At 38.0% G+C, this 14,199-nt stretch overlaps 1 protein-coding gene across 5 annotated transcripts in view; it reads right to left on the reverse strand.

Annotated features, from left to right (window-relative positions):
- Positions 1 to 14,199, reverse strand: part of lingo1a (leucine rich repeat and Ig domain containing 1a) — a 146,275-nt gene that overhangs the window by 74,598 nt on the left and 57,478 nt on the right. For 4 of the 5 annotated variants that reach the window (XM_051920859.1, XM_028823309.2, XM_051920860.1 and 1 more), the window contains exon 2: positions 10,942 to 10,985. The exons of the other annotated variant lie outside the window; for it this stretch is intronic. The gene's annotated coding sequence lies outside the window, so the exon portion shown is untranslated. The remainder of the gene's footprint in view (positions 1 to 10,941; positions 10,986 to 14,199) is intronic. 5 annotated transcript variants of the gene reach the window in all.

Genomic DNA, 14,199 nt, shown 5'->3' on the forward strand with positions numbered 1-14,199 from the left:
CATTTTACTTTGTACACATAACAATAAATATGAACTGAAATGATTACTATGCATTGCATTTTTTTATTAAGTCTTAAATTTTTGAAAGAGCCAAGCCAACTTGCACATCAATACTAAGTTTATAGGGCCAATTAACACTCAACATCTAGCACTTCCCATGGCTTGTTGTGAACATGCATGATAAAAAAATACTGAGAAAGTGAAAATGAAATAGAATGATTTCTGTGATTAAGCCATTTTTAAGTAGAAAAAAGCTACTCTTGATGATTGAGTTGACTTGTTTTTCAAATCTGAGGTCATTCAAAAATTTCACCCCCTGGTCTGTAACTGGTGATTTCATTTTATATGGACAAACACCCCGAGTTTTCAACAACAACAACAACAACATTTATTTATATAGCATGTTTTCATACAAATTATGTAGCTCAAAGTGTTTTACAAGATAAAGAAAGAAAAATATAAAAATAAGATTAATAAAATTAATAGAATTAAATAAAATTAGATTTCTGGGAGCCTTGCAATACTTTTAGGGGGACCAAACAAAACAACCTTGGATTTGTCAGTTAATTGTAGGAAATTATCTATCAACTAGTGTTTAATCTCTCCCAAGCAGTCAATAAAGGTCTTCAAACTGCAGGTATTTGTAGATTTCATTGACAAAGTTGTATATCATTAGCATAAAAGTGAAAAGAAATGTTGTATTTCCTAGTGATCTTCCCCAATGGAAGCATATAAATTGAAAATAGAACAGGTCCTGGGGCAAAACAGTGGCACAGTGGTAGCGCTGCTGCCTTGCAGTAAGGAGACCTGGGTTCACTTCCCGGGTCCTCCCTGCATGGAGTTTGCATGTTCTCCCCATGTCTGCATGGGTTTCCTCCGGGTGCTCCGGTTTCCTCCCACAGTCCAAAGACATGCAGGTTAGGTGCAATCCAAAATTGTCCCTAGTGTGTGCTTGGTGTGTGGGTGCGTGGGTGTGTGTGTGTGTGAGTGTGTGCCCTGCGGTGGGTTGGCACCCTGCCCGGGATTTGCTCCTGCCTTGCGCTGGGATTGGCTCCAACAGATCCCCGTGACCCTGTGTTAGGATATAGTGGGTTGGATAATGGATGGATGGATGGAGAACAAGTCCTAAAATAGTCTCCTGAGGCTCTCCAAATGAAACAACAGCAAATGAGGAGAACTGATTTCCAAAACTGATAGAAAAGGTTCTATGCTTACAGTAAGAGACACACCAGTCCAGCACTATAACCCAGATGCCAACACAGGTTTCAAAACGTCATTGCATATAGGATGGACAACCATATCAAAAGCAACCTGAGCACTTAAACCTGGTAAAATAAAAATGACATCACCTCCAAAATCAACAGCTAATAGCAAGTCATTGGTAACCTTCAAAAGAGCAGACTTTATGTTGTGAAGAGCTCTGAAACTACACTGAAATGATTCCAAAATATTATTATTGCCAAGGAAAGACAGCAGCTAAAAATGAACAACCTTATCACAAACTTTACAGAGAAATTATAATTTTGAAATAAGATTGCCAAATTTTCATATGATCAGAAACACAGAAATCTTCAATATTAACATCAAAAATAGAGAAATAAGATGAAAAATTAGACCAAGCATATAACCATGTAAATAAGCAGAACCATTTACAGAATAAATAAGATTAAAAGAATTGAGTAATTGAATGTACTTGATAACCAATGGTTTTCAAGTAAAACAAACATAAATGTTGAAATCCCCTAAGATCTGTATTTTGTCAGACATAGACAAGACCAAAGACAAAAAATCAGAAATTCACTTATAAAAAATCTTTATAAGTAAGTTTATATGCAAGGGCAATGCATCAGGGTGGCTGAATTCCATTTTAAACAAGTTTGCTTCAAAACTGGAATACATGTCAGTAGCAAGTGTCCAACACTTAAAACAACTGTTTAAAACAATATGCACACTGCCACCTTTTCAGTAACTCTTGGGGCGCTAACAAAGCTAAAATGAGCAACAGAAAAATGTAACAATGGGCTTAATTTACCAAATTCTTGCCAGGTCTCTTTTACAAATAAAATGTCAAGTCCATAAGCCACAAAAAATAACAGAATAAAAGTCTTGCTTGTGAGTTTCTTTTAAAATGGGTAAATCCCATAATATTGGTAATTCTTGTTCAAAAATGACAATTACTTGACAACTATCTTGGCTTGAAAAATGGATGTATTCGGTAAGTTTCAATCCAATGTAAAACACTAGTGCAGGCAAGATATTTTTTTAAAGTTATAGAAACTGAATTAACTTTGTTACACAATTTTGTGTGGCAGATGCATATACCCCATATTTGTGAAGAAATAACTTAAGCTTGAAAACTTATCCTTTAATATTTCCTGGAGCCACTACCATGTTACTGACATTTTCACAGGTGAAACTTTTAGAAAAATATTAATAATATTTGCTTCTTTTTTTCTGAATACATTATTTTACAACTGTTCTTCTTAATACAATTCAACTTCTCCTTGAATCCACTGTTACTATTAATATACTGAAATATTCCTAATCATATTTCCTAACATTAAACTTTATGGAAAAAGTAAAGAATTTAGGTGTAATCATGGATTCTGACTTAAACCAAATTACTAAGGCTGCATTTTCCACCTTAGGTACATTGGAAATGTTAGACCTTTTATAGCCATGCAAGATACTAAAAAAATTAATGCATATTTGTGTTTTTAAATCGGCTAGATTATTGTTATGCACTCCTAATCTAACTTGTCTACCTATGAAAGACATCAATCTGCAGCAGTTACTCCAGAATGTACCAGCAAGAACCATAGCATATCTCACCAGCTTTAAAATCATTACATTGGTCACCCGTGTCTTTTAGAATTGAGTCTAAAATACTACTAATGGTATGTAAAGCCTTTAATAATCTTGGTCCTTCCTATATTTTTCAAGTGCCTGTCTCCCTACATTCCAAGTTGTATCCTTAGATCTTCTCATAGCAGTCTGCTTATTATTCCAAAAGCCAAGCATAAAGAAGTGGTGAAGCAATCTTTTGCTGTTATTCACCAACATATTGGAATATTTTACCAACAGAGATATGCCAGGCTAACAATACAGATCATTTTAAAAAACTCCTAAAAACCCACTTTTTTAATTTGGCTTTTTCATAGCTACATTTTAGTTCCACCTTTAATAAACTAGATGTGCATAGAATTATCATACTCTTCAATGAACCTGCAATCATTATTAATCTTTACATTCTCTGTTTTCCCTTCCAGTTCTTCTGTGGTAGCATTCTGCGCCAGCACCGCAAGTTCAAAGCCCTGTGCAGCTGGCTGTGATATTTTAATGTCTGAATGAAAGCGGATATCCCAATCTACCATGGGAACCACTTCCTCTAAGACTAAGCCTAAGAAAAAAAAACAATAAAAAGTGCTTAAGATCATTTATGCTCGGTAGAATGCCCAGTGTTGGCTGGGCGTTTTTTTGATCTGGAACCCCTACTGATTTTGTTTTCTTTTATTCTATCTTAACTGGAGTTTTTTTTTTTTCTGTCCACCCTGGCCAACTGACCTTATCATTGGACTGTCATTTGTCCAATTGTCAAAAAGACAATTCTATATTTAAGGACTATATTTGTCTTAATTTTATATCTATCTTATTATAATTATCTTATTATTTTATTTTGTATATTATTTATACATTTTATTTATTATCTAAACTGTTTTCCTTTGCATGTACTACAGTATTTCTTTGACATCTTGTAAAGCAATTTGAGCTACATCCTTTGTACTAAAATGTGCTATAGAAATAAATGTTGTTGTTGTTGTAAAAAAATCCATAAACCTTTATGTCAACATTCTTTTGTATATTCAGTTTTGCAATGACCAAGAAAAGAGATCATCTAATTGAAGCTATAAAATACCAAATGGGATTTAACACAGTTAAATAATAAACTATACCAGTATTTTATGTCTACTTGTCTACTTTCATTCTAAATTAAATTCTGACCATCACTCCTAGACTTTATTGTATAATGTTGGTTTTTACTTTTAGGGCAATGGAGTGGGGAATATGAATTGTCAATGTAAAATGCATTAAATAAATCAATCTCATTTGTCTATATAGTGTACACACTACAGATGATGTGTATCTTCATTAATCAAAGAATAATACAGAGGTTTAAGGTACACAAATTTCGACCTTGATGTTAAGTAGTATTCATTAAAATGAAATATTTGTCTTCAAAAATTAATAAAACATGTTGAACGGAACTATGCTTTTAGTATTTTGGCCGAATATGGATCAAGGAAAAAAGCTAAGTCAGAAGTGATGGTTTCACAAACACTTATTCACATTGTGCCTGTTTAGATTTGATAATAAATCAGCATGTCTATAAACTGCAAGTGGATACCAGAGATCCTCAAGATAGCTATTATAACATGAGCATACAACTGAGGTTCAACACTACCTATAACATCATCAAGCTGCCCTGACTGCATAAATAAAAATTACAAGCCATTAATAGCAACACCTCACTTTTTGGTATAATTCTAGATGAAACCGGTTTTCATTATTTTAATTTTTTGTTTTTGATTCATTATTGGGAATGGTGTCAAATACATGCAATTGCAGTGGATCACTGTGAAGCCCTGGTTGTAGTTTTTATTTATTTAATTCCATTTTGGATGTCTGGAACACAAACTATGCTGTTTGAAAAAGTGGGAAAAAATGTTCCTCATGAGTAGCAACATATTTCAATATGTATCACCAAGAAAACTGATCAAATAAATTATCTTTATATATAATCTTCATTTGGATCTTGATCTTTGTTTGTCCGCGAATTCACTGCCTTGTGTGGTGTTCCTGCTGTGTTCAGTAGAGGGCAGTAGTGATGGAGGAGGAGAGGAAGTGAGGGGGAGGATCCTTGGATGAGGTTGGAGTGTGGTTATTAAAGAGAATTGAACTAAAGGAGACTACGTGCTGTTTGTACTGGCTAAATACACAACACCTTGGTTGTTACTTTTGTTTACAAACACTGTCGATAGCACTCTTTGTTTTTAGATCTGGGGGGTATTTTTTGTACGTGGATTAGTCGTTTAGCCGGATGTAATTGTTGACGATTTGGCATGATCCTGGATCTGTCGATTTTTCGAACCTCTTGCTAGAAGTGTTGTCATAGCAACACATCCTAATCTTCAAACCTGCTTGGAGCAGGTTTGTTCTACGTAAACAAGGATTAGTTTACACACGTGATCAGTGACGGTGCGTGAAAGTCATCCAGTCATGGCTTCGCCGTTCATGAATGAGCGACCAGTTCATATTGGTGCACAAATTATAAGAAGAGAATTTCATATAGAGAGGGTTTTGCGCGATCGGCAAGATCCTTTATTGCTCTTGGAGGAAATTCTTTTCGAAAGATACTGCTTTAGCCGAGGGGGAATATTGTACCTCAAAGATTTATTAGCACCTTATATTCAAAGTCAAACTAGGCGAAGTCGGGCTCTCACAACCACACAGACAGTATGCATTGCTTTGAGGTTTTTTACAAGCGGCACTTTTTTATATACTGTAGGCGATGCGGAAAATCTAACTAAAAGTGCAGTTTGCCAGGCAATTCGTAAAGTCTGTTTGGCTCTGAAATATTTCCTTCGGGTTTTCATAGTGTTTCCTGGATACCTGCGTGTGCAGACAAAAGAGGCGTTTCATGCCATTGCAGGTAGGTAATACACAGGCAAAAACACCCACAGTTCCATGAAGAATCTCAATCAGCCTAACATTCTCATTACCAGGATTTCCAAATGTGATTGGGGCACATGGGACTGATCACAGTGGAGTTTGATCAAACATTATTTGGAAAATGTAGATCCAGCTCGACTAATCTACTACACGGCTGCGTTTGAAAAACCGACTTATCCCGGATAAGTTTCACTGGCATTAACTCATCCAAGATGAGGCATTTGATCTCGGATGATTTAAGCGATGTACGGAAAATACCCCCCTGGCGTCGACACCGTGCTTTGTGTTTAGATCTGGCGTCGACACCTGCTTCGTTGTCGAGACTGTGGTTTTTTGTGTTTCTATCGACCGTCGTTAGCAGCACTTCGTCCAAATCTAATGTTCGCCCACTTCTTGGAGTTGGCAGTCAGAGTATATAAGTCGGGTACACTTCTGTGATTTTCTATCAGTCGGCATTTGGAGTTCAAGAAAGAAGCATTGGTTCTTCCTTACTCTTTGGATTGCCACAAAGCAGCCTGCGTGATTGGAGAAAGGTTGAGAAGAGATCGTGAGAGGAAACGACAGCGTCATGAAAACGAGACGGACTCTGAACGGAGAGAAGCAGAAATGCTCCTCCACCACCACATAATTACTATTCGGACAGTGATTCTGAGTAGGCCGTTCCTATCGAATCAATGTCCAAAGGTTTTGTTTTCTAACTTTGTTTACCTTATAAAAAATCATAATGCTGTGCGACGAAGGGCCCAGTTCACAACTGGCAGCCGTGTTTAAACAGGGAGCCCTTCACAGACAACTTTAACACGCGCAACGTAGTTGGGCGCACATGACTAGTAACAAATAATTAATAACATTTTTTGACATATACTAAACTAATAATAATAATAATAATCTAAAAGGATAATGCTCCATCCATGTTTGGTTCCTGCCATTGTTGTTATAATACTTTTCATTACCACACCTTCTTGAAATAGAGTAAAAGTGTTTAGAAAATAGATTAATGGACATTACCTTTACATGGGTTACAACTTGTCACAAATTATTATGTAACAACAAGCATGAACTTGTAAGACATTCGTTGATGTGACAATACAGGCAAAAAATTGTACATTGGCGATTTGATTATTCAATTTAAGGCCCAGTGAATTTTATGCGCCCAGCTCTCATTACAGTTGATCACATTGAAAGGGATGCCAGGCAATTAAGGCTCAGGCCTTCCAGAATCACTGACAGAGTTGATGGATTTATTTTCTGGGGCAAGCCAGTCAATCTCAAGAAATTACTCCTGTTATTCACCAAACTAGCAGCTAAGACATGGTGTTCATAGTAAAGCTAAAGGTACAGCAACATGAAGGGATAAAGAACTATATTTAGGTTAAAATTATGTAGTACAAACTCATCATTAATTATGTCGATGTTTAACTGATACTACCAAAGGAATCAAAAGGAGAAGGTTACATGTTAGATGAGCAGCTGATATTCTTCTACATACAAAAAAAGTAATATGCTAATATTCCAAAATGCCATTAAAGCATATTATTACAATGTCACCCATCGTGAGCCAAGTAGGATTTCCATGTCTTTACAGTCCAGCAATAGCAAAGAATTACAAAAATGTAAATGGCAAGCATGTTAAAAACTAGATTTATTCTTAAATTACTAAGTATTCATGTACCAGAAATATTTTTCCCCAGACCTGACAAGATTGTAATACGTACATGCACTATTCTCTACATCTTACAATTAATTGCTGATCAACACCTTGTACTTCCTTTGCAACATTTTGCCACTTAATTGCGTACTCTGTCAGAACCTGCGTTCTCTGAATTATAAAGCTATTAAGCATTATTCTTCTGTATTAACATCCTTGATTATTTTTAGAAATTGACCTTGTTAAAGAGTTCTACATTTCTGAAAACAGCCTGAAAAGGAATAAGACAAACATAGTCTCATTAGATCACACCCAATGTATTAAGTGGCTAACCCCAAGCAAAGTATTCTACATGGGCATTCAAAGGATAGTTTCCACAAGAACGCAGAATAATTATTTGGTATGTGCCATCGTGTCTAGTACTGTCTCACCCATGGCTACTTGTTGTTGAAGAACCACTTCACAGCTTACCAAAACCAGTTAAACCAAATTCGAATAAAATAATGCTGGTTGAACATTCAAGTACCCTGTTTATAAGTGTTTAATATCCAGTAGTATACTTGCCTATAATGTTTGACTCTAGAAAATTTTAACTTACCGGGCTAGTTTTCCAGCAGAAGAAGCAGAGAATGCATGTGTTTATGAGGCACATTACAGAAATTATGGTATTGTGGCCAGGGTATTGGATACCAGCGCAAATCACACCTTAACCTGTGACAAACAATATGAGTATGAATGTAATGAATGTGAGGAAAATGAATATGAAGTGATAGATTATAACAAAAGATGAGGCTGCACACATCATGATAAGAGAAAAGTATAACTTTTGTACTATTCTGCCTTATGTAACACATGGTTCATACACCTGGCTAGCAGATGTGATGTGCATTTCTTAAGCAGATCTTTACTAAAAAGTGTTATCTGTAAGGATCTAATAATGAACATGTGCATACAGGTTGAACATATACATATATGTGTTTATAAAAGTTTAAATGCATATACAGTATAGAGTATGTAGCATGAAGTTTGTGTTTTTATTTTTCAACATTATGTTTTTGGTGTTGCATTAAAAATGACTGCACAGGACAAAGGCACAACAACAATCATACAGTGATAAAAGCCTGCAAGAAAAATGTATATGTTGTGGCACGCAGCTGGGCATGGTGCCCAGCCGGGACGCCCAGGAGGAGGGCTTGCGCCTCCTCCAGACCACAAGGGAGCGACTGCCCTGGTTGCTTTGGGGGCCACAGGTACCAAGCTTTGAAGGGGCCTGTGGTCACCGCCAGGGGGCGCCCGGACGCCTTGGGAGCTCTGGACCTCGGCACTTCCGCCAAACCTGGAAGTGCTGGGGGGAAGAAGAGCAGGGACACCCGGAGTGCTTCCGGGGATGCAGCCGGCACTTCCGCCACACTGGGGCGTGTCGGTGGAAGATTGGCGGAAGACACCTGGAGCACATCCGGGTGCTTATAAAAGGGGCCGCCTCCCTTCATTCAGGGCTGGAGTCGGGTGAGGAGAAGGACGAGGTCTGGAGAAGAGAGTGGAGGCGGCCTGAAGAGATGAGACAGAGTGTGAGAGGCCTGGACTTTGAGGAGGTATCTTGGGGTCTGTGTTGCACTTATTGACTTGTAAATAGTAGGAACTGTAAATAAACGTGTGGTGGTGCATGTCTGTCTGTCTGTGTCCAAGGCTCATTCCACAATGTGTAATATTAACAAATTGAATTCATTGCTATTAAACATGTAATTTGAAGTTAAAATGTAGTTTTAACTCTCAAGTACACAGTGGACAGTGAAAAAATGATAGCCTACCAAGTTTGTCTATCTTGAAAATAAAAACAGAATATCATATTAACATATTCAAAAGAACAGCACAATTGATTTAAATCATCACACATTCTTTGCCATCAAGATAATGACCTGCTCTTTTTAATATACTAGTATTGGCTATTGAATATCAATGGATATATAAAAATTGATGTATGACATGGCATCATTGAAAGGAAGACTAATCATTTTTAGCCAGTTGTGTCTATAAATAAATTCTTGCTTTTTCACTAAATGCAAATATCTCAAGTGAGATAACCAGTGAAGATATTTGAGACTAGCACCTCAGAAGCAACTCACACTCACTTTCTTTGGGCCACACGTTTAAAATGAAAGCAGCAGTTGTTAAGAAAATCTTTTCAGCAGGAGTCTAATAAGCTATGAAGAAATACATTTATAAAAAGGTTGGTCCCATAAAAATAAGTATAACAAACAATTAATTATCTTCTTTCCTATACTGCCAAGCATAATGAGTTCACTTTGGTTATGGAGGAGGTCAGCATTTGCCAAGTTCAAATAACAACATACAGACTTTAACTTATTATCTTTACTATCAGTACTTTGTACTGATAATTCCTGGATTTGAAGAAAATATATCCAAACTTTTGATTCCTAACACACAACTCTGAAAATCACTTTAAACCCTGGTAATAAGTTACAAATGAGTGCTGAAGCTGGAACTGAATGCCCCCAAACTACCCCCAACATCCAACCCCCAGGGGGAAACATTGTTTGCAGCCAATATCACCCAGGGAATCCATCCACCACAATGGATCACCTCCCCAACCCACAAAAGTATTCTCCATTTTACATTTTACAGATAAATCGTTAATTTCATTTAAATAATGAATACTGTTAATAATTACACACATGAGGGTGACACGGTGGCAGAGCGGTAGCACTGCTGTCTCGCAGGGAGTCAAGTCACTGGTATTCCCTGCCTGGAGTTTGCATGTTTTCCTGCTGGGTTTCCACAGTGTGCTCCAGTTTCCTTCCAAAGATATGCAGATTTGGTGACACTAAACTGACGCTAGTGTATGTGCGTGCTTGCATTCACCTTACGATGAGCTGATGCCCTGTCTAAGGATTGTTTCTGCATCGTTTCCAATGCTTGCTGGAATGGACACATCCCTGGATTGACGGATTTAATCATTAAACATTCTTTTCAGAGATAGGCAAGGTGTCATCGGAATTTAATGGGTGTTCCTGGCAATTCACAACACAGCAAAGCCGAACCTGTTCTCACCGTGATAATATCTCGCACTGCCACCTGGTGGATTCTTCCAGATTTACGTAAAGTACACGCACAAGTACAAACAGTAAAATGCTTGCGTAGCAGGAGCATCCGCTGGAGCATGCGTCGCATTAAGTATAAACCTGGCCTTAAAATTTGCATTACAACAACTCACAATTTCTATACTCCCAGATGTTTCTATACTTATTTGATGAATCAGAAATTAAACTAAAACTGAGTTTTATAAGATGGTTTTCTTCGTGCCCAATCTTTGTTTTTGTTATAAGGTTTTATCAAGAACTAGTTTCAACTTTAATGGCAAATAATGTATAAAATATCAAGTAGCAAAAACATACCTTCCATGTAAAATAAAATGACAAGTATCTTCTAATACAGTAAATTAATTAAATAAAGAAATTTTCTGAGCTTCAGACCAGAAAGATTTATAAAGCACATAGTTAACAAACAGTATAAGAAAATCAAGGGCTAAAACTAGAGTAGCTTACCTTTCAGACTACTTCTACACCAAAAGAAGCTCCCTTCAGTTTGCCTAAAAACAAAATAAACACCAATTATTCACTTTTTTTGTACCTGTGAAAGATATGTGACCCAGTAGCTAAAGAACCTATTGTAGACATAAAGACTGTTGGCTCACTATGTCCACGGTGTTCAAACTGTGGTACGCGTACCACTGGTGGTACTTCAAGTCATGGCAAGTGGTACTTGTGTGGTCCTTTATTTTCCACGAATCGCTGTTGCTAGAATGCCAATATGTTGCATATAATCATATATAGTATAAGTATACTACTGTAAATGCGTGGAAAACTCCCAAGCCTGCTTTTATTAGCACGGGCACCCATTTCCTTAATTAGTTTAACGTCATAATTATAGTTATTATAGTGATTATAGTGACTTTTTCTTCAAAACAACATGGGCGTAAATTAACGATTCATTGACAGTGGTACTTCAGTTTACTGGTCCTCGCGGAGTGGTACTTGTTCAGAAAAGTTTGAAAACTGTGGCACTATGTGATCCTAAGCAATCTTCAGAAAGGTGAACAAAACTGTAATTATAGTATTAATTTTCTAATTCTGTATAATGCCCTGCTGCCTAGTAATGGCCTAATCTCCACTGACTTATAATTGTCTGATTAGAACCAGTATTTAAAGGAGTATGTGGATGAGATCCATATTACTAACCGAGAATGCTAAACCGGATGATGGACGCAGGCACATCCGGCAATGGGCCGTAGCTGCAAAAAGACGTACTGCGCAGGCACAAAAAGAGTCCGCGAGAGTTGGCTGAGGAGCCGAGAAAGGCGGACAAAAGAGGGCGAGAGAGGCGGATGAGGGTCCGCGAGAGGCGCAGGCGCAAAAAGAGTCCGCGAGAGTCGGAGAAAGGCGGACAAAAGAGGGTGACAAAGGCGGATGAGGGGCCGCGAGAGGCGGACAAGACCACAGAAAATAGGAGTGAGCACATACAAAAAGTAGTCACAGAAATGAGGCGCAACAAGCACCAAAAAAAGGAAAAGGCACATAAAAGAGTAGTCAAACGCGGGCAAAGCACGAAACACATTGCACACGAAACTAAACACACCAAAAAAAAAGAACAGCAGGGCACGACCACACACCCCCCCCCCCCCCCCCCCCCCCCCCACCCTACAGGCACTGGACGGGACGGGACGCACACCAAGAGGGGGATTCATCAAGCCCATGGAAGACAAAAAAAAAGAACACAAAACCACCCCACAGACCCTACAAGCAAGGGACGGGGCACACACAAAGAGGGGGATTCAAACAAGACACAGGAACACAAAAAGAAAGAAGACGCTCGCGCAACAACAATCCCCCCCACACATCCATAAGAAGTGACACCCAAAGCCACATATTCTAAAGTGAACGTCAACACCTTCACAATAGGCAGCATAGGTGTCAGCATAGGTGGATGTCCTTTCAATAAAGCACTATTTAACCGTTCAACTGCAGAAAAGGATACATATTAACAGTGAGTGCGATCCTCCTTATTACTTATCCATATTTCGCATGCTGAGAAAGAAACAAGTCATGAATACACGGTCACGGGTACAAAACGATTCGCGTGTCAAAGTGCTGCATCGAAAGAAGCACGATTTCAAACCGAAAGAGCTCGCGTATCAGACATACAAAAAAGGGAGCGAAGAGACAGAATAAATGAACGGAGACGTGTGCAAAGCGCAAATGAACTGACAGAAAAAAAAAAGCAAGACGCGAAAAGCACAAACCTCAAATGACCGACATACAAAAACGGACAAGGCTCGATACAAACAATGCACGGCGTAGACTGAAACGGACTTTGCGCAAAGCGGAGGCGAAGAAAAAAAAAGAAAAAAATAGTGCGTCACAAATAATGGACATGCAACAAAAAGGCAATCAAACGCAAAAAGCAAAACATGCCCGTCGCGGACATCAACGCCACACACCTGTTAAACGCTTACGCCAAATGGCTGAAAACGCCTTCAATAAGGAATCCACTATTGAGGAAAATTCATTGGGATTAATGAATGTCATTTGCAATCATTGTCATTCACTTAACTTCACAGAAGAAACAACTGGCAATACAAATAATGAATTTACACGTTGTTATCAAAAAGGTCAGATTAGACTGCCTCCTTTACATTCATATCCTGAATATCTAAAGAGGCTTCTAACTAACGATGTGCCTGAAAGTAAAAACTTTATGAACTGCATTACATCCTACAATAGTTCATTTGCTTTTGCATCTACCGGAGTACATATCAGGCCACCAAAAGGCAATGGCCCATACTGCTTTCGCATATGTGGACAAATATTGCATCGCATTGGAACAGTGCACCCTGAAACAAATCAACAACGCAAATATGCACAAATCTACATCCTAGATATCAACGCATGAACCTTCCTGAAAACAAACAATGCACGGAGCCTATAATGAGAAACGTCACTCATGTCATAAACAATCACCCATTAGCTAAGTCTATAAAAATGCTACATGAAGTTGAAAAGGAGGCAAATACAAAAGCAAATGCATAAGTTATAGCGGCAACTACAATTGCTTTGGTCTTGATAAAGGACAAAGAACAAGATCCAAGACGATACAATCTGCCCGTTGTTAATGAAGTGGCAATTGTCTTTCAAAGTAAAGATGGTGAGCCTCCATTTCACAGAAATATTGTTCTACATTTACGTCCTGATAAAAACAACACACCTACATTCCAACGCATAGACATTTGCTTTCCGCTTCTTGATACTTTTAATTCATACATCTCACTCTTTGTCATGTCCCAACGCCAGGGGTTGGCGAGCGAAGCGAGCAGGGGGCGGAGCCCCCTAGTTTTTCATATAATCCCGAAAATACCTTGCATTATTTGGCATTCTCCCAGAGTTTCAGAATAATCTTTTTAAAGTACCAATCTTTAGCTACATTTTTCTTGCCTACAATTCATTTTTAATCTGAATTAACCTTGTCTTTTAAACCATTAGCTAAGTAAACTCTACATTCAAAAAATAGTAGTCTAATATCAGTTTAAATAAGGGTTGTGGTATGGTGTGCCTAGGATCCATGGCAGAATATTTAAGTTTAATTTTGTTTTTGCATGAAAACAGTGTTGATCTGCATTGGTAGTGTAGGTGCATAGAAAAACAAAGCAGCCACAGTGCGCTAATGGGAGGTAGGGGTACTTAATTAAGCATTTGCAGGTTAATGATTTACATCACCATCCCTCATTAGTAGTTCCATGGGTCAGATAG

Source organism: Erpetoichthys calabaricus, chromosome 17 (genome assembly GCF_900747795.2).
Source record: "Erpetoichthys calabaricus chromosome 17, fErpCal1.3, whole genome shotgun sequence".
Lineage (NCBI taxonomy): Eukaryota > Metazoa > Chordata > Cladistia > Polypteriformes > Polypteridae > Erpetoichthys > Erpetoichthys calabaricus.